Consider the following 20,477-nt stretch of genomic DNA (forward strand, 5'->3'; position numbering starts at 1 on the left):
ATGAGGTATCGCTTGATATTTAAGATAGATTTTTGTTTGGGTGGGCGAAAGAAAGGGAACTTGGAGAGAAAGAAGACCCCTCTTTCAAACGCGCTATTTCTTGTTTCCATAGCAGCTGATAGGCTTGGACTTTGTGACGAGTGCAGTTCTTTCGATCAGCAAACTGTACACTCTCGGCCAGGATGAATTCGAAAACATTATAAAATTTGTGCACTGGCTTTTTAAGCTGTTGGCTGTTAAGATTTGCCTTGCGTTAAAAAGTTTTTCTTGTAAACTATTATTCTTCCATATATACTTTCGACAATTCTAATATAACAAACAATTATGCCTCGTTTGTTTTTTCTAATATGACCTAGACATTTATGAGAATTAGAAATCAAAATTTAAGAAAAAAATCAATTAAAAACTTTTTTGAGGGAAGCGTAATGATTAATTTTAAAGAAATAAACTTTACCCTTAAAATAAATCTTTTATTTTTAATGGCAGGCACTTGGAACTATTGACCATTGGCCACAGAAAGTGCCAGACCTTCTAACAGTCTTTTCGTTACCAAGTGGGCACCTGTGGCGAAGCCACGGCGGTGGAGCAGCGTCGCTCACGTCACACTACCACAACCCGTATATAGGGCGGGTCACAGTCTCACACAAAGGAGAAAAGACATAGAACACAGATAGAGAGAAAGAAACATCCATGCCTTGCCCGGGATTCGAACCCAGAACCTTTCTGATGCAAGGACAGTTCCCTGCCCCCTACACAGGCCGGTCGGCTTCAAAATAAATCATTTACTGTTTGTTTCGCATAAATATCAAATAATTTTTTAAAAAAAAATCACATAAAAAAAGCTAAAGTTCAAGTAGCAAACGTAAAGTTCGAAAGCTAAAGTGTAAAGTTTAGCTTGATATAAACTAATATTTTTTAACTTATATAAAAAATAAAATACATGCCTGGCAATAAAGTTATTTCCAAAATACCAAAGACCCTTATTCATTTCGAGACTTCGTTTCTTATATTTTATTTTATATTTATTAATTATTTCTTATAACACTCTCGTAAAATTGTTAATAAAGGTTCAATAGATTTTGTGCCAAAGACTTATTATATATTCTTTTTTATTCATTTGCGAGTAGGTTATATTTAAAAAATTAAATGGTGGAAGTTCCATTAATTTTTGGAATGCATCAGGGAGAAACTAAAGAGGGGTATAGAAAAATGAAATAAGAAAAGATAGCTTTAATATTAATTTTTTATAGTATAATTTTTCTCAGATAGCAGATTTTCCTTTGGACTAATTTTTTAACTATTTTAAAGCTCGGTGAGAATAAATTATTTACAAATTTATTCAGACCAAGACAAATTTAATAACAATTTATTCAGAACTTTTTTTAACTAACATTTAATTTACAAATTTATTCAAACCTATTAAATTATGTACATTTTTATCCTCTTCCTTTATATATTTTTAATCATCGGTTTTTTTTTTTTTTTTGACACTCTTTAGTTGAGATTTAAAGGGAATAAAAACATTTTGTTTATGACAACTAACAGTTTTCAATTAACTATCTGTAACTACCTCCTATGAAACAACTTAAAGTTTCTGGAGGTATTAGGATTGAAGCAATCTAACAAGTTTTAAGAAAAGTTCAGTTCTTAAGAGGTTGTTGTACCGGTATATAACTAATTTTAAATTAAAAGTGCAGAGAAAGTGAATTCAGCCAAACCTAGGATTAGCCATGAAGTTTTAATTCCTGAAGAAACTTTCAAAATATCAAAATTCAAGCAGATTATTGAAAAAGAACTCTCTCATTCCGTAATCCCAAGTTATCCTCTAATAATTTGTTTTCATTTTGATAAGTTCTTTTCAGTATTTGAAACTTCATTGCTTATTCTAGATTTGTTTGAACTCGTATAATTTGCAATGTGTGTTTTAAAAAAAAAATGCAAATAACTTGAAAGGCGTATTTGAAAAAAAATGGAAATAGCTTGAAATACGTGTTTTCAAAAAGTGGAAATAGCTTGAAATGCGTGTTTTAAAAAAATGGAAATAGCTTGAAAGGCGTACTTGAAAAAAAAAAGGACATAACATAGAATATGCCATTGCAGTGTTAAGCAATGAAACCAAACTTTTGAGATCAAACCGAACACAGAAAAAAAAATCCGTCTGGGATTTCAAAATTGATGAAAGTTTATGCAAAGTTGATGCAAGTTTAAGAAAAGGAAAAACTGAAAATGCGTATTTAAAAAAATGGACAAAATTCAAAATACGTGTTTAATTTAATGGCTATAATTCAAAATGGTTGTTTAAGAAATGGCAAAGTTTAATGAAATGCGCGTATAAGAAAATGGGCGAGCTTAAAATAGCCCTTAATTAATATTAAAACAGCCTTTAATAGCCCTTATTGATAATTCAATTTTTTGGTGCGTAATCTCCAATACCAAGAGCGCTATTTCATTGAAAAAGTTATATATATATATATATATATATATATATATATATATATATATATATATATATATATATATATATATATATATATATATATATATATATATATATATATATATATATATATATATATATATATATATATATATATATATATATATATATATATATATATATATATATACAGGGTGATTCTAAACATATGGGGAAAAATTTTAGGAAGTGATAGTACACACCCAGACAAACAATTTTTATCAAATAATGCATGGTCGAAAACAAAACGCAAAGGTGCTGGCGCATTTGGAAAGTTTTTTCATGCAAACGAGCAAGCTCCATTCCTATTGCGAGTTACTGCGCTACGTTATTTGTCGCCAAGCTTTCGGCCGCTGCAGGGAAAGTTCGCCTATCTTTACTTCGCCGTTGTACCAGCATAGCCGCTGCCGGTCACTATTTTGAACACTTATTGTAATCACATGCCATTAAATTTGCTTTTATAACTTAACTTCATCGTTCTTTGTGAGTTTTTGCCTCATATAAGAACATAAACTTTGACGCCCTCTAGCGGTTTTGGGTTATGTTTTCGACCATGCATTCTTTGATAAACTATCACTTCCTAAAATTTTTCTCATCTTTTTAGAATCACCCTGTATATATATATATATATATATATATATATATATATATATATATATCAGATTTTATTAAGGGAGAAAAAAAGTTTAAAAGAAGCATAAAACTTACATTTTTTTAACGTTTCTGAAAAACATAAAGAAAATTGCAATATATCCAAATTTATGATCGATTTTAGGTAATTTGAGATTAATAGGGCCTGAGTTACTCTGTAGTTTCGCGCTTCTTTACACAATAATCCGGCTCTGTATAAGTGTATTTCTTATTACAATCTTATTTACAATTTACAGTGAACCAAAGAAACGAGGTGAAATATGTAATTATTTTTAGCAATATTTAAGAATTAAAAATATGAAAGGTCTGATTAATGATAAAAAAAACATTCTTCGGTTAAATTTGTGATCGATTTTGGATAATTTCTGACTGACAGGGCTTAAATTACCCATTAGTTCCGGGCTCCAATATGTCCAAATTTATGATCGATTTTAGGTAATTTGAGATTAATAGGGCCTGAGTTACTCTGTAGTTTCGCGCTTCTTTACACAATAATCCGGCTCTGTATAAGTGTATTTCTTATTACAATCTTATTTACAATTTACAGTGAACCAAAGAAACGAGGTGAAATATGTAATTATTTTTAGCAATATTTAAGAATTAAAAATATGAAAGGTCTGATTAATGATAAAAAAAACATTCTTCGGTTAAATTTGTGATCGATTTTGGATAATTTCTGACTGACAGGGCTTAAATTACCCATTAGTTCCGGGCTCCAATATGTCCAAATTTATGATCGATTTTAGGTAATTTGAGATTAATAGGGCCTGAGTTACTCTGTAGTTTCGCGCTTCTTTACACAATAATCCGGCTCTGTATAAGTGTATTTCTTATTACAATCTTATTTACAATTTACAGTGAACCAAAGAAACGAGGTGAAATATGTAATTATTTTTAGCAATATTTAAGAATTAAAAATATGAAAGGTCTGATTAATGATAAAAAAAACATTCTTCGGTTAAATTTGTGATCGATTTTGGATAATTTCTGACTGACAGGGCTTAAATTACCCATTAGTTCCGGGCTCCAATATGTCCAAATTTATGATCGATTTTAGGTAATTTGAGATTAATAGGGCCTGAGTTACTCTGTAGTTTCGCGCTTCTTTACACAATAATCCGGCTCTGTATAAGTGTATTTCTTATTACAATCTTATTTACAATTTACAGTGAACCAAAGAAACGAGGTGAAATATGTAATTATTTTTAGCAATATTTAAGAATTAAAAATATGAAAGGTCTGATTAATGATAAAAAAAACATTCTTCGGTTAAATTTGTGATCGATTTTGGATAATTTCTGACTGACAGGGCTTAAATTACCCATTAGTTCCGGGCTCCAATATGTCCAAATTTATGATCGATTTTAGGTAATTTGAGATTAATAGGGCCTGAGTTACTCTGTAGTTTCGCGCTTCTTTACACAATAATCCGGCTCTGTATAAGTGTATTTCTTATTACAATCTTATTTACAATTTACAGTGAACCAAAGAAACGAGGTGAAATATGTAATTATTTTTAGCAATATTTAAGAATTAAAAATATGAAAGGTCTGATTAATGATAAAAAAAACATTCTTCGGTTAAATTTGTGATCGATTTTGGATAATTTCTGACTGACAGGGCTTAAATTACCCATTAGTTCCGGGCTCCTTCACGCAATAATCCTTCTCCATATAAGTGTATTTCTTATTAAAATCTTATTTACCATTAATAGAGAAGCAAAAATACAATGCAAAATATGTAATTATTTTTAGAAATATTCAATTATTAAGAAATAAAAGGTCTGTCATAATGACAAAAAAAAATAATAATAATTCTTCGTTCTACATTTAGATCGGAAATTTTTTTGAAAAATAAAATCGATTTCGAATAGGTCCTTGTTTTATTTAAAAGTGTTTTCGTAAATAATTTATGGAAAATATTGAATTGCCTCAATCCTAAAAAGAGGCATTTCGAACAGCACACGAAAATTTTCCAATAATTTAAGAGTTGTATAGAAAAAATCAATTCAGATTTCTTTAACTGGATATCAATAACAAGTGCTAATTAAATTTAAAAAATCAATAAAATAAGGAATGCATAAAATAAATAATAAAAAATTAAAAAAAGAGCATGAGAGAGAAATATTTGTATCTGGATTTCCACTTCGTACTTATTCTTTATTCTTTTACTTCCAAAAAAAATTTTTTTTGAAAATTGGTGCTGCCATCTTTCGGAATTCATAATTATAAAATATAAGTAAGATAGCTTTTCTTCTTTTTTAATTTAAGATTTGTAACATAAATCTATTTTGTTATATTTTTTCCCTATAAGATATATATTTTCTCTAATAACTGCAATATAGAAAACTAAAATATTTTAATTAAAAAGCATTTCCTTTTTTTTAATGAAATAAATTTATTTTTTTAAAACTAATAAGTCAAAATCGAGGCATAGGAAAAGGAATAATTTCTTTAGATATTTTACTAAATCAAAAGATTACTTGAGTTTCAGTATAAAGAATGTGATCTTTGTAAGCATAACGTATTATATAAAATAATACGCATTTTCTTTACCATTTTCTTTCGTAAGCGCCTATAAAAAAGAAGATTTCATATCCCATCATAATCATTAATATATCCGTTTTTCAATGTATTTTAATGTAACTAATTTTTTAAATATGAATAGAAGGCTTCATTTTGAAAAGAATAATACAAAAACAAAGGAACTAGGCTCTTCCGAATTAATAGCTTCAATTTTTTTCTCTTTGTTTATTTACTTTTACTTCACCAGATACTTAAAATTAGAAAGAAAAACACAGTAAATTAGTATATATATATATATATATATATATGTTTAATTTTTTTTTTGTTTTTTTGTTTTTGCATTGTAAAAAAGGTTTTGAAATTAATATCGAATAAGGAGGATACAATATAGTTTTACAGTTTTTATTCAATTGAAAGTATATACTTATAATATTACTTGATTAAAAAATTAATTCACTTCAAAAATATTGAAATTGGAAAAATCAGTCTACATGTTTCAATCACTCAAAAATAGGCGCCCATTTTCAAGACTTGAATGAGACCAATTCTCATTAGTATCGGCACTTTAGGTGCATAATCCGTAAAATCATTTCTTACGTAAAAAATAATATTGTAATTTTAACATAATGAGAGTAATTTAGGGATTTTACGGTAATTATTAATGCAAAAATTACGGTAAATGGATTTTTTTTCGTTTTGTTTTGTAACAATGTTCCGAAAAGAATGGATTTTACGGTAAAAAGTACCAGCACCCTGATTGCCAATACATTTTACAGTATCCATAATAATAATTTCCATTTTAATTCATACAAGTTGTTTATTGTTATTAAAAAATGTATGCATTTCAAAATTTCCTTTTTTATCTTTAAATTTTTGTAAATTTTTTATAATTCACATACCAATATTTTTAGATGTTCTTACTTTATAATTTAATCTAAATCAAATCAATTTTAACGAGAATATCCTAATCTCTATTCTTAAATTACAGCTCTTTCCTTTTCCTATTCTTTTCGCTTATTGCATTCTTTTTTTATTCATACACGATGCTTATAAATTGAATAAAATATTTTGAGCGACATCCGTACATTTGAAAATGAAACTTTCATACTGAATTTCATTTTTAAGATATCTGAATTGCTCTGTATTAAAACAAATTGTTTCGATGATTAGAATAACCTAGTTTTCAATTCCCTTCTGTTATTTTCTTTGTAGCAGAACAAAATGGAAGGAAAAAATTAATATTCGTTGAGAAGTCTCCTCAACTTTTTTAAATCATTTGACACATACAATGATTGAAAGAATTGAAACATCGGCACCTATCTCGTTAAATCATGAAGACTTTTTCTCTCAGATTGTCATAAGAATAAAGTAATCGCATTTCTTTTCGATGTTATGATTGATTTAAGACGAACTATTATTACTTATTTAAAATTTTTATTATGAAACTAAATAGATTTTGATTTAACTTAAGAAAACGTTTGCATTAATCTCGTCGGAACGTTTTTAATTCTTGCATTTTTTTCAAATTTTATGAATTTCCCAATTGATAATTTCGATACGCATTTAAAATATTTAGATACTTCTTATTTAATTATTTTTCGAATTGTTATCCGGAGTGGATTTGAAATAAAATTTTAAAAAGAACATTGAAGATTTTTTTCCCTCGAATTTTGAAGTGCTTATTTTTCGAACCTCGTCCTTTTTACAAATTATTTAATTTATGTATTTTATCATTGCATAATTGAGATGAAATTGAAAATTTAAGTCCTTAAAATCATATTTGAGTTTAATTAAAACAAAAAATTCAATTAGAATAAAACTCTAAATGTACACATAGTCAGCAAAATGTCAGAAAGAAACGCTCCAAACTAATTCTCATTCAAAAACTGAATTTTCGTTCCTTAACTCATTTTAACAGGAAAAAATTCAAAACATATACCATCTGACCTCTAGCACCCTAACCTTTTTGAAGATCTACTAAGTTAAATCAACCATTAGCTCCTCATGGTGTTCTACCGGGCTTGTGATTGGTACAGTAGCAAGCATTCGGGAGGTGCTACTACTTCGAAGGGTAGTTGATTTCAGTTGACTGATTTGTCAAGACTTCTAAGTGGATACTAAAATTGTCTTGAATTTGTCCGGGGAATTTAGATATTCTACTATAGGAAATGCAACAACATTCAATTCACCAATGGACATGTTCTATCTTACTTGGGATTCGTAAGGGGGGATTTATGTGTGAAACAGTCTCATATTTCAAACTTTTAGTAGTTTATGATCTCATGGATCTACTTAGTCTTATGGATCTAGGTTAATTAGTTAGGTGTGTCAACAAAAACAACAAAATTATACTTTTTTTTAAGCAAACTTTACGTCTTAGAAATTTTTCATTTCAAAAAGCAAGTTCAAGAATTAATAATAATCTCCATAATAATAATATCATAATTTAAATCAGGGTTGGGTTTTTGCCGTCAAAAACTGGTTTTTGACATGACAGTGGTAAAAACCGTGTTTTTACCGGTAAAAACCGTCAAAAACCTACTGTTTTCTTTAATTTATGGCATAAAACAGGCAATATATTATTTTCACATAATTGCCTTGTTAAATGAATGTTGTAAATGATTGCTATTGATTTTGCAACTATAAACATGTATTCTTATAGAAGGATATACATTCATATAGAAATATTGTAATATACTTATTGAAAATAGTGATACTTACTTTTATCATTTTAGCTTGATTTGCAAAGGATTCAAAATTTTGCACTTCTTAATTGTTAGAAATAAACAATTATTATTATAGCTTGATTTGCAAAGGATTCAAAATTTTGCACTTCTTAATTGTTAGAAATAAACAAACAAACAAAAAAGCTTGGAACTACTAATAAATTCAAGAACTTAAAAAGAATTTAAAATTTGGCATTTCTTAAATATTAGAAATAAGCTAAACAAAACTTTCAAAGCTTGTAACTACTAACAAACTCTAAGCCAAGAATGACTTGACATTCTTCAGTAATGTAATATGCCAAACAAAATGATGCTTGGAAATGTTGAAAATTTTGCTTAGTATCCTAATATTTTACTTCAAATAGTATGTTTTTGATATAATCATGTTGGGAAAATGCAAGAATCTGTTCTTAAATATCTTTTAACAACTTTATCTAATATCTTTTAACTTTTTATTGCCCAAAAATGAATTAATTTTAAATTATAAGCAGTTAAACTCAAAAATACAGTTTTACCAAAACTATGGGTTTTTGACAGTTTTCGACGTTTTTGACAGTGGGGTTTTTGACATGACGGTAAAAACCATGGTATAAACCGGTAAAAACGGTCACGTGTCGAAAACTTGCCAACCCTGACTTAAATTAAAGAAAAATATTTTTTCGCTTACGCATTTGAGTCTCGAAAACTTATATATACATAGATATAACTAACAGCAAAAAGTATTATTATTATTATTACCATGAAATGTAGCTTTTTAATAATAAATGTATTTTAGTATTATATTTAGGAAAGAAGGACATTATTGTTATTCAATAATTTTTTTTCATTATAATCAAAGTATAGGTATTTTGTTTTTGTAATTTTCTTAAAATCTAATGTTTATCAATATTTTTCTCAAGTATTAACATATCTTTTGAAAACTTCTACAAAGTATTTACATTTAAAACACCGCATGAAATTAAATTTTACTTATGTGATTATGTTTCATAAATCTAATGAAGAGGTTAGTTTCATATAATTGATTAATAAAGTAATTTTTTTGCAAAAAAAAAAAAAACATTTCTAAAAAAAATTTATAAATTTACATATTTATTCAAAATTTTATTTTTTCATACAAAATTTATATTTATATTTATTTATTTTTTATAATTATTTTTTATTCAAAATTTCTGCTCAAAAAAATTATAATGAAAATATGAATGTTTATATAATGTAATAAGAAATCATATAGGTGTTAAAGATAATGCGGAAATATTATTTTTTTTTAAATAAGTAGAGATTTGTAAGAGAATTGTTTGTTTTCAGACAACACATGCATGTTTGGACCAATTTATGGCTTCATAGCAAAAACATTTCATTTAAAAACCAAGCGCATTTTTAATAATATATTCGCACTAATCCTTTCAAAAAGTTCTTATTTTGTCAATTTTATATAATTGTTTGCAAATTAACAAGAATTTCATGCTTAAAAATGTATTTAGTTTAAATCAACACCAAAAATGATGGCAACCATACACCAAAATTTTTACAGTGCATATGCTCTCTTTTACGTTGTACTTCTTTATTTTAATAACTTGAATAACATTTAAAGTGTTTATTATTTAAATGATCCTTTCAGCGATTCCAACATTTGTGACTGGACATTGCCATTTGCTAAATTCTAACAGCAATTATTATTCTACATTCTACTTCTCAAATAAACAGCATGCTCTTTTGGCATCCTCCAATAAGAGACCTCTTCGTAACCCCAAACCATTGGTCCTCAGCCCTTTTCATTGATGATGCTCAATCGATAGTAAGGGATGCCGTTGCTGTGGAAACGAGTCAAACCCTTCTACGGCGAATTCACTACCATGCTGCACTCCAGACTGCAAGGTGCACGTGGTTATTTAAAGGAAATGATTCTTTATTTATTGAATAGGGAAAGGTGATACTTAAGGGGGGTGTTTGAAAGTGGGGTGGAAAGAGAAATGTGATGAATGTTCATTTTCCGAATGATATAATGAAAATGAGATAAGATTAACGCAGCTCTTTTAAGTTATTGTGAATGATGAATAATTGTATTTCGTGAATGAGGAATTATTGATAATATTTTCATTGTACAAGACTAAATATTATCTCTGCTAAGTTTAATTTATGAGGAATAAATGGATACTATTGTAATAGTACAGATGTCATTTTATTATTTCAATACAAAAGTTTTACTCAATGCATTTTGAAAAAGATTTCTTAAAAACTTTTGACCGCTATTTTCGTTTTATTTCATTCGTGGTTGTTATCTAAAATTAAGAGAACTATTATTGTTCAATTTTGTTAAATAAATGTTTAACTTTTGCATTGCTAATTTATGCAAATATAAACATTCAATAATTAAATGCATATTTTATCCAACTTTCTTAAATAAATGCTAAATATTTTATTTTTAATTTATTTGACTTGTGCAACTGCTGCAGTAAAGCTGGCTAAAGAAATAAACGCTTATGTTATTAATTACAACAAAAAAAAACGCTTTAATTAAAATTGTTATATATGCTTAAATTATGCGTGAATATAATCTGTTTTTAAAATTCAATCCCTTTATTTCTGTACAAAATAAAAATAAATAAATAAGTTTCTAGCAATCGTCTCAGTAGCAGAAAACCTCTAGCACGGCAGCGGGCAATGGAGAATTTTCAGAGCATTTTTAGATTTTTTTTTCCCAATTCTCTTTTTTTTAAATATTAAAACCAGCAGAAATCTTAAAATAAAACCGAAAAATAAATTGGATGAAAATTGAAAGAAAAGACCAATTACTAGAAAAAAACCTAGAATTACTTAAAAAAAACAAGAACAGTGTAAAAATTAAAAATAAAATAAATCATTTAAAATAATATTCCAAAAATACATTTTTTTTTAAATTTTGATTATATAATCATATAATTATTCTAATCAAAAATCATATTCACTGGGACCTGCATCCTTTTAAAAATTCAGAAACTGGCTTTAAAAAAAATATATTATCGAGTGACATCATATTTGTATCCGTTATCGTTTCATCAACAATTAAAAGTTAAAATGATAATAATTCGGGATCTATTTTCACAAGTATTTCTCTCTTGAAAAGACAAATCACCCTTTTTTTTAAAGACAAACTTAAAAATATTCCAGTTATAATTTTTTGCAAAATTTGTATTAACGGACATTTCCGTTTGCTGACATCTCGAAAATTTTGGAAGCATTCGAAGCATATAACCGGAATATAACAAGATGAGAGAATTAGCTTACAGCTTGCATAGAGAGATTAAAACACAAGTTAAAAAAGTAAAAGTGCTTCAGTGAGGAAAAGGGAGGAATGTGTGGTGAGCAATATCACATTGTCTGCAAAGTAAATGTGATGGTATAAAGAAACTTTATAGGACAAATATGAGCACCATAAATTACAATTATGTTAACTTCTTCTCTTAAAATGAAAAGATTTTATTTTAATATTATCATCATCAAGTTCATTTCGTCTTTCAAACTTTTTTTGTCCTTTTTTTTGGTAAAGCTAAAGTATAATTATATGAAACTGAAATTAAATTTAAAAGGCATAAAGTTTTTGTGTATAACTTTGTTATATTGAATAGTTGCAAATCATGCTAAATGTATGTTAGATTAATTTAAATTTTTACAATAATAACCTTTGCCTGTCTGAATTGAAATCACAGAGAAATTTGAATTTGTGAAGATAATGCTGCAGTTTAACTTTGTAAATTCTGCTACAGAGGTATGATTTATTCTAAATAAAATAATTTTTTTGAAAAGAAAATTAATGAATATAAATTTTCGTAATTGTAAAATTCCTTTCTGAATATATGTATAAATATTTTACTTTTGTAATTGAACTCTCTAAAAATAAATACTTTTGATATCATAATTATATTTCGTCATAAATTTGCATACATGAATTCATTATTCCTGTGTCAACACATAATTCCCTGCAATTTTTATATGCATAAGTGAAATTTTACTTTATTTTTACGTAAAAATCCATGCATTCTTTCTTATTTAATACTATTTAGATCTAATTCTATAACTAAATGTTGATAAATAAGAATATGAAAAACTAGTTTTTCATATTCATAGAACTAGTTTTGTTCGCTTAAACTTATGTTAGCTTTTTCAAAACAATTAGAATATAATAGCAAAACAATTTCTTTAATAGAATAATTTTATTTCTTTACTTTTTTAAAAATTCTTTTACGTTGAAATAGGAAGATATCTTTTTGTAGGAAAAGGAGAATAATATTTCTAGTTATAAGTTATCGATTCATTTTTTATTACCACGTTTATATAAACTTGCCTTCGTGTATGTCTGTCCGGGTGGAATTTTGTAATCGATTTTAAACTAACTTCCCGACTAGCTACAAACTTCAAATTTGGTACATAGTTCAGAATTGGATGACAATGCATGAAAATGAAGAGAAAAAAGACATACAAAGTAAAATAAAATTAAAATTTAAAAAAAAAATTATTTTCGAGATTGTCTTTTGTTGTCGATTCCATTATTTCAAATTAGTATTACATGTCAGGTGAAAAGATTTTTATTGTCGGAGTATTTTTATTGGCTGAAAAATCACGTGGTAGGATCCAGTTTTTCCTCATTCATTTCCAGATTGTTTTGGTTGTCATCAGCATAAGACTAATGAAAGTCGTAAAGGTATGGTTTTTCTATAAAGATTTTTGTATCCCTAATTTAAAATGAAAGTTCTATTATTTTAGTAGTGGTCTTGTAGTAGTCTTGACTACTCTTGACTAAGAAAAATAATCTAAATAAAAGTATATATTTTAAAAAACCACGTTTTTTGCAGTGAAGAATAATAATTGAAAATTAGTAATTTTTAAAAAATATAAAATAAAAATTAAAAAAATTATAATTTAAAATAGAAAATATCAAAATAGAAAAATTCAAAATAAAAAATAATATTTTTAAAAATCACGTTTTTGTAGTGGAGAATAATAATTAAAAAAAAAATTGAAAAACGAAAAACGTGGGGCGCATGAAATACATAACAGTACACATACACATTTTCTTACTCATACTCATACACATGCACAGCCACATACATATGCCAATACACAAACATATTCCACATCCACATTCAGATACAATTACAATTACAGATATACATACACATATTCTCAATACACACACTAATATAACATTACTGTTATGCATTTCATGCGCCCCACGTTTTTCGTTTTTCAATTTTTTTTAAAATTATTATTCTCCACTACAAAAACGTGGTTTTTAAAAATATTTTTTTTTATTTTGAATTTTTTAATTACTAATTTTCTGGATAGTTATATATATTTATTAGATATCGATGTAAATGATACTTTACATTTGTGCTTAATGTTTATTGTGAGTTAAAAGTTCAAAATATCAAATCGAAGTGAAAAAGATTACAGTTGACTGGTTTGTTAAAAAAAACTTTTCAAGAAATTTTTTTAAAAAATTTAACTAAAATAAATGTTATTTTCTTATTAAGAATTAAATATTACATCGATTATTCGATCCTATTTAACTACTTAATCTTACACAAACTTTGTCATAAATGTTTTACTTTAACGTCATTATCCCCTTTCTCCATTATTTTTAGTAAATGAATTTTTAGTTATTCGTTAAAAGGTTTTATGCTTTAAAAATGATAAAGCGTTTCATGATAAAAATTACAAATTATCACGCAATTATGTTCTAATTTCCTATTAACTGATTATTAATAGCCTTTAGTTTAACAACAAGTAGTAGAAAATCGTCGATGCAAACCAGTTTTCATTTTTTAACGCTGGCGAAGACTTTAATAAGAGGATTAAGCTCAAAAATGTTCTCATTAAAGGAGTTTCGTTCATAAAATTAACTTTCGTACATAAAAGTAAAAAAAAAGGTCGATAATTGTGTGTATCGAAGCAATTGTCGATTGTTATTTTTTTCGTTTTGGTGTTTCCATCTCAGTTATCTTAGTTTTTGATAGGCCAAAGTAATAAATGAAATTAAATCCAAATCGAGTATTTTAACAAACGTTGAAAAGTATAAACAAAAAATTATTTATTTTTTTACTGCCGAAAAAGCAATCATTATTTATTTAATTTTATTTTTTGTAGTATCCAAATAAAGCACAGTTGTATGTGTCACTGGCAGTTTATTCTGTTAAGATAACTCAGATTTAGCTGAGCTATCTTAATAGAATAAACTGCTTCTGTTAAGATAGCTGTTAAGATAACTCAGCAATTTAGCTGTTAAGATAACTCAGCAATTAATGAGGGTCAATTTTTCAATATCAATTTTTCAATATCAACGTTTCACATTCATTCATTAAGCTTAAAGCTAAAACACAAATTTAGAAGGATTGGCAACACTACTGCCATCATCACGCACCGAAATCCGGAATATTGATCGGCGAAACTTTACCAGATGTCTCATTCAAATCTATCGAATGGAATAGGCAGCTAATCCGCTTCTTTACAGAGTATGGCTCCTTTGAAACGTATCTAAGACACTTCTGCCTAGCTACTGACAACACATGTTCCTGCGGAAGAGTTGGAACAGTGTGGCGCTATGCAATACAATGTCCGCTTACCACTTCCTACCACTTTGAACAACCAAAACTAGAATTCCTCATAGCCTGGATGAGATTAATCTGAAAGAATCCTAAGTTGGAACAGAAGACAACCGACCTGATTAATTTCTAGAAGAATACGAGGAAATCCTGAAGTAATTTTCATGAAAAAATGTCAAATTATGCAATGGTGAGCCCCAACCACTACTAAACTTGACCAACTAGCTCTGAATACTTTCTAATCAAAATGCCCTAACTAATAGAAAAATCTCCTTTTTTTCCTGTATTTGTGTTTTTTTTCTCCCTTCTTTCTTTTTGATTTTTGTTGCTATTTGCTATTTTTTCTCTTTTTTCTATCTGTCTTGTCTTCCAACATTTATCATTAACCGATAAATGCCGACATAGACGCTGGGTTAAATGTTTGTGGGTGGTTCAATTCTTACACTAAGTACTGTAAATATGATTAACATTCAAAAAGTGAAATTGTCGATCATTTAAAGGCTCCGTCGATGCATGAAATTACGCAGTTTAGTAAATAGTATGCTATTGTTATACCCGTTGCAAGTTCGTAACAGTTATTCCGTAGTTGTTTTCAACTGTACTATTGTATAAGAATAACTGTATATATAACAGTAATTTATAACAATTGATGCAATTATTTATAACTGTACAGTTGTACAAAATGCAGTTGTATCTTACGCTAACAAGTTGCTATTCATGAAGTACTATGTACTATGAAGAAAGTTTTGTTAATTAAAGATGTAGATGTATTTATTTTTTTTTGTCCATACTTTATTCAAGAATAATATAGGCAATCAATTTATATTAAACATCATATTATCTGCTTTAATGAAGAGTCAGATTTGATAAATAAATATTATTTTTATTTTTACAAATATGGATTTGCATCCAAATAAAAATAAATCTTAATTTATAATATGCGTATCATTTAGTAAAATAATAAATTTTGAAAATGCCTCTGAGGGTGTAGCTGCAGGACCAAACCCCACAGAATACATCCGTCCATCAAGAAATAATGCAAGGGTGATGATATGTATAGGTTAGAATAGTTTTCCACGAGGAAAATCAAATTATTCATGTACTGGCTATTAATTGCTTTCATTTTCCAAAACTCCTTTTCTTAGTGTTATGTATTTAAATATGTTAAAAAAAACAAAATTTTGAGAATTAATAACGAATTTTAATAAAATCAAAACATTTAGCAACTACTATTAACCTATGCAGAATTTACAACTATAATTTCGAGATACAAGAAATTCAAATCGCATCAAATTTTGCTATTAAACCTTTATTGACCATCAATTTTACACAGAAATTATGTCATGTCAACGGCTATTATTTCTGACTCTAATTTTTTTTTCTTTGTGACTAAAGACAGATTCAAAGCTTTTTGTAAGGGTAAGTTTTTCCCATTTTTTTATTTTATTTTAAAACAAAATAAAGTAGTAAATTTCTGAATTAAAAATATTATTCTTTTTCTGAAAAAAAAAATAATTCATCTGTCTTTTGTTATTTTGAAACATATTATCAAACTATAACTGTTAAATGAAGTATTTTTAACACTAAATTATATTTTGGGGTTCATTTCCCCAAACAATTTAAACTAGCAATGTCAACAGTATTCCCAGATAGCATTGCATTTATAACCCGTGTCGAGGCGGCAAAAGATCATTCAAAATTCCCATTCCAGTCAGGGCTATAAAGGTATATGGTGTGATGCGGTTGCTATGACAACAGCATCCGGTGAATCCCGGGGAAAATTGTCCCATAGGAAAACAAGGAAAGGCCTGTCTTGCAATTAGGGATGTTCGTGCAGCAATGCTTCTCAGTTGACAGTCGTTCCGTTTCTCAACACACAATGCCAACTACAAGCATGTAGCCATTTCACCCAAGAAATGGTTTTTGGAACAAGAATTCGAACATTCTGTTCCTTTTTTTTGGCCACGTGGTTTTGAACAACACTACCGGCATCCCTTTTCAGTTGGTGATCTTCCCCTGTATTGATCCAGAGCAGCTGCAAAATAATAGATGAGTTCTTTATTTACTCTAGCCAGAGGAAAGTTTTTGTTCTGTTATTTTTATTAAGAGATAGGCTACTGAGATAGGAGATTATATTCGAGGGGTGGCTTAAATTTTTGAGAGGAAGAAGGGAACATTTTTTTTTCTTTTTTATGTTTTCGAAGTTACATAATTTACGTTGCTTGAAAAGAAGTTTTTTTTTAAAGACTATTCTTAAAAATGGTTTAAATATAGGAGCTGAGCGTTGGATTTTTTAATGGGTCATTAAGTCAAAAGAATTCCAAACATTTTTTTTAGAAGTTCGCTTTTAAGTTGAAAGTTGATAGTTAAGTTTTTGAAAAATAAATAAATACGCGAAATAAAGTAAAAAGTTTTCTCCTGCCGAATATTTTATTGAATTTGGTCATTTTTTTTCATGCCTGCAATTTTCGCCGAAAATAAAGAAAAAGAAACTAACATTTGCAATAGATCATAATTTTAAAAAGCAGCAAATTACAAAAGCTCAGAAATATTTGTTTTATAGCGATTAATGTGGAAAATAGAAATTGTCGTATAAAATTATTTTAATATAAGCTGTGAATGGCTTTAAAAAAGTACGAATTAATGGTATTGTCAACATAAATGTGTATAGCAGTAAAGGTTGCATGGAGTCAAAAATAGAATATAAACAATGGGGAGCAATTTCCATTTGTGTGTTACGCGTCCGTTCATTTGATAATCACCATTGAGTTTATTTGTAGTTATAAACTCAGAATTTAAATATTCGGTCACATGTAAGCACAGAAGTTCAAGTTTATGACCAATTATCTTGGTTGCTTTAAGGTAAAATGTTGAAAATCTCACCCACATTTCTGCCAAAAAATATGGTCTTTAATGTCAAATTAGTTTAAGGTAATGAGCTAAATGGTATTTTTTTTTATAATTCAATCTTAATCTCAAAAATAGTTTAACATAACATTATTAGAAACAAATTATTACAACATAACATTATTACAACAGTATATATTTAACTCTATAAAGGATAAAATGCTACGCACCACACTCATGAAATTTGCCTCTCAGTTAGTGATAAATAAAAGGCAGTGGGGACAAGGGGTCGTCATCGCACGATATTGCTCTGCACAATTTAGCAGATAAGCAAAACTGAGAAGCACTGTCAGGTGCAGTTTTGACGAATTATACAAATATAAATATAACAAATGACAAATATAACAAATTTGATTTTTAAGTAGCAATATAAAAAGAAAGTTTCATGATGGAAAAGTAAATTCGGAATTTTCTTTTAAATTTAATGTTAAACCATTTTTTCAATGCTTTTTATTTACTTTTTTAAGAGACAACCACTCTATAAATGAAAATGCTTTTCATATATTTTAATGTCAACATTTAATTCGCCTTTTTTATTGAAAAATAACCAATTAATTAAAAAACAATGATAGGGGTAGTGTGAACGGTAGTTGGGCTACTGTGCACGCGTCACTGTGAATTTTCTGTAGTTAATAATATTGTCTAATTACTAACACATCACTTATTTAGGTATTTGCTTACTACATCAGATTAATTTCGTTAAGAGTTTAATTTATAACACTCCCTTCCTTTTTAAGTCTTTTCGAATAAGATTTTTTTAAAGATCGTAGATTCGAAATTTTTTTGTTTAAGTTTTGTAAAGTGAAAAATTTAGTAGTATTCACTTTAGTGTCAAATCAAATACGTTGCAATAAAGAAAACGTGGTTTGACCGATATGGGATGAAAAATAAGTTTGAACAAAATAATAAAATGAGAGAGAAAAGAAATAAGGGCTTGTAGGGGTGGCATAAAAACAACAGTTGCGCAATATTTAGAAACTAAATCAAATTACTTAAATTAATTCTTATTAAATTTTAAACAATTAATTTAAACAATTAATTAATTAATAAATACTTATTAAATTTTATTTACTAAATTATAAATTATAATTAACACTTATCTCCCTTTTATTAATTTGTTCAATTCTTTTAATCAACTTTTTTTTAAATTTTAACCAATTTTTTTTTTCAATGTGTTTGTCTCTTGATTTTTGTTGTTATTTTGTCTTTCAAGACAGAACAAGGTTCTCATTTATAGGTCCGAAATTAATAGAATTTCCATTTTGCACCTTTATTTCTGCTTTAATTTCATTAGTTTATTCATTGTTACGCATCACAAAGTACACCATATCTTCATTCAGATAGACTTCTAGTGTAAAATACTGTCTTTGAACCAGTTACACTCATGTTCCTAAATTAAGGATAATGCTAGCTCCGGAAAATACAAGTACACAAGCAAGACAAACGTGATTTATTCATCAAGTAATGCACTCCGAAGTTCTGGCACGTATGTAGTAGGTGGTTGATGATTTGCCAATTCGTCAGCCAAACATGTCCACACATGCTCAATAGGATTCAAGTCAGGTGAGAATGCTGGTCATTCTCTATGAGTCAAAATCTTCAAATTGAAGGCATTCGTTCACGATATTTACACGATAAGGATATTCACTATCAACTATAAACACAAATTCTGAAACCATAGCATTCCTAAACAAACGAACTTGTTGTTTCAGAATGATGTCTCAAAAAGTGCGTCGTGTCATATTTCCGATTGAACATGCAGATCTGTTCTGGAATCCAGTTAACCTTTTACTTACGGCTGGTACAACATATGGACCACATGTGCTGGTACAACATCGTAAACCGTAAGTAAAGGGTTAAGATTTCATTCCTACCGAACAATCCTTCATCATCTTAAAGGTGTCGTTTTATTGCAACGGGTACTTGGCGTCTTCTATTTGAAAATCCCACGTGAATCAAGCTAAACTTGAACTTATAGAGAAACTTCGCACAGGTCCACTATGACGATGTCCGCATTGCATGTTCTCTACTCCAGGCTAATTGCTTAAAGCAGTGAATAATAAACAGTGAGTTGTTGCGTGTAGACCACATTTGACAGGCCGGCGTGTATATAAGCCAATATTTTACAAACGTCTGTGCATGGTTTGCCTTTTAACTGAGGTACCAGCAGCTGCAGATAGCTGACTAGACAGGTTGGATGCTTTGCTCCGTTTGCTTCATTTGGCATTACTGCCAAATAGGGGTCTTCATTCGGTGTTTATCTCGGGAACGACGAGAACTATATTATCTACAATAATTTTCATCATTTTGGAATTATTGCCCAAGCCTAGAAATGACTCTTAGGGCGGTTCCATGATCCTCGGATATGTCTATCTGAGTACGCCCACATTACGATCCGCTGATAATTCTATCACGTAAAAAATCATCCAAATGCGTTCTCTGTGTCATAAGTATTCGGTTAGAGTAGCTTATAGGACGCTTGCGAAGAATTTTACTTCTTTGCCATCATTCCCTATATATCTCTCTTTTTCACTATCGTCATTGTTACGTACTATCGGCGTCATCTGGTGGTTTTCTGTAATTTGGATATTATTTTTAAAGATGTGTGTGTTAA

General features: G+C 28.2%; 1 protein-coding gene across 4 annotated transcripts in view; it reads left to right on the forward strand.

Annotated features, from left to right (window-relative positions):
• The window catches only part of LOC107447376 (coiled-coil domain-containing protein AGAP005037), a 759,443-nt gene that overhangs the window by 166,627 nt on the left and 572,339 nt on the right, over window positions 1-20,477 (forward strand). The gene's annotated exons all lie outside the window — the stretch shown is intronic.

This window comes from Parasteatoda tepidariorum, chromosome 10 (genome assembly GCF_982258835.1).
Source record: "Parasteatoda tepidariorum strain Cologne lab strain chromosome 10, Ptep-v5.0, whole genome shotgun sequence".
In the NCBI taxonomy this organism is placed as follows: Eukaryota; Metazoa; Arthropoda; class Arachnida; order Araneae; family Theridiidae; genus Parasteatoda; species Parasteatoda tepidariorum.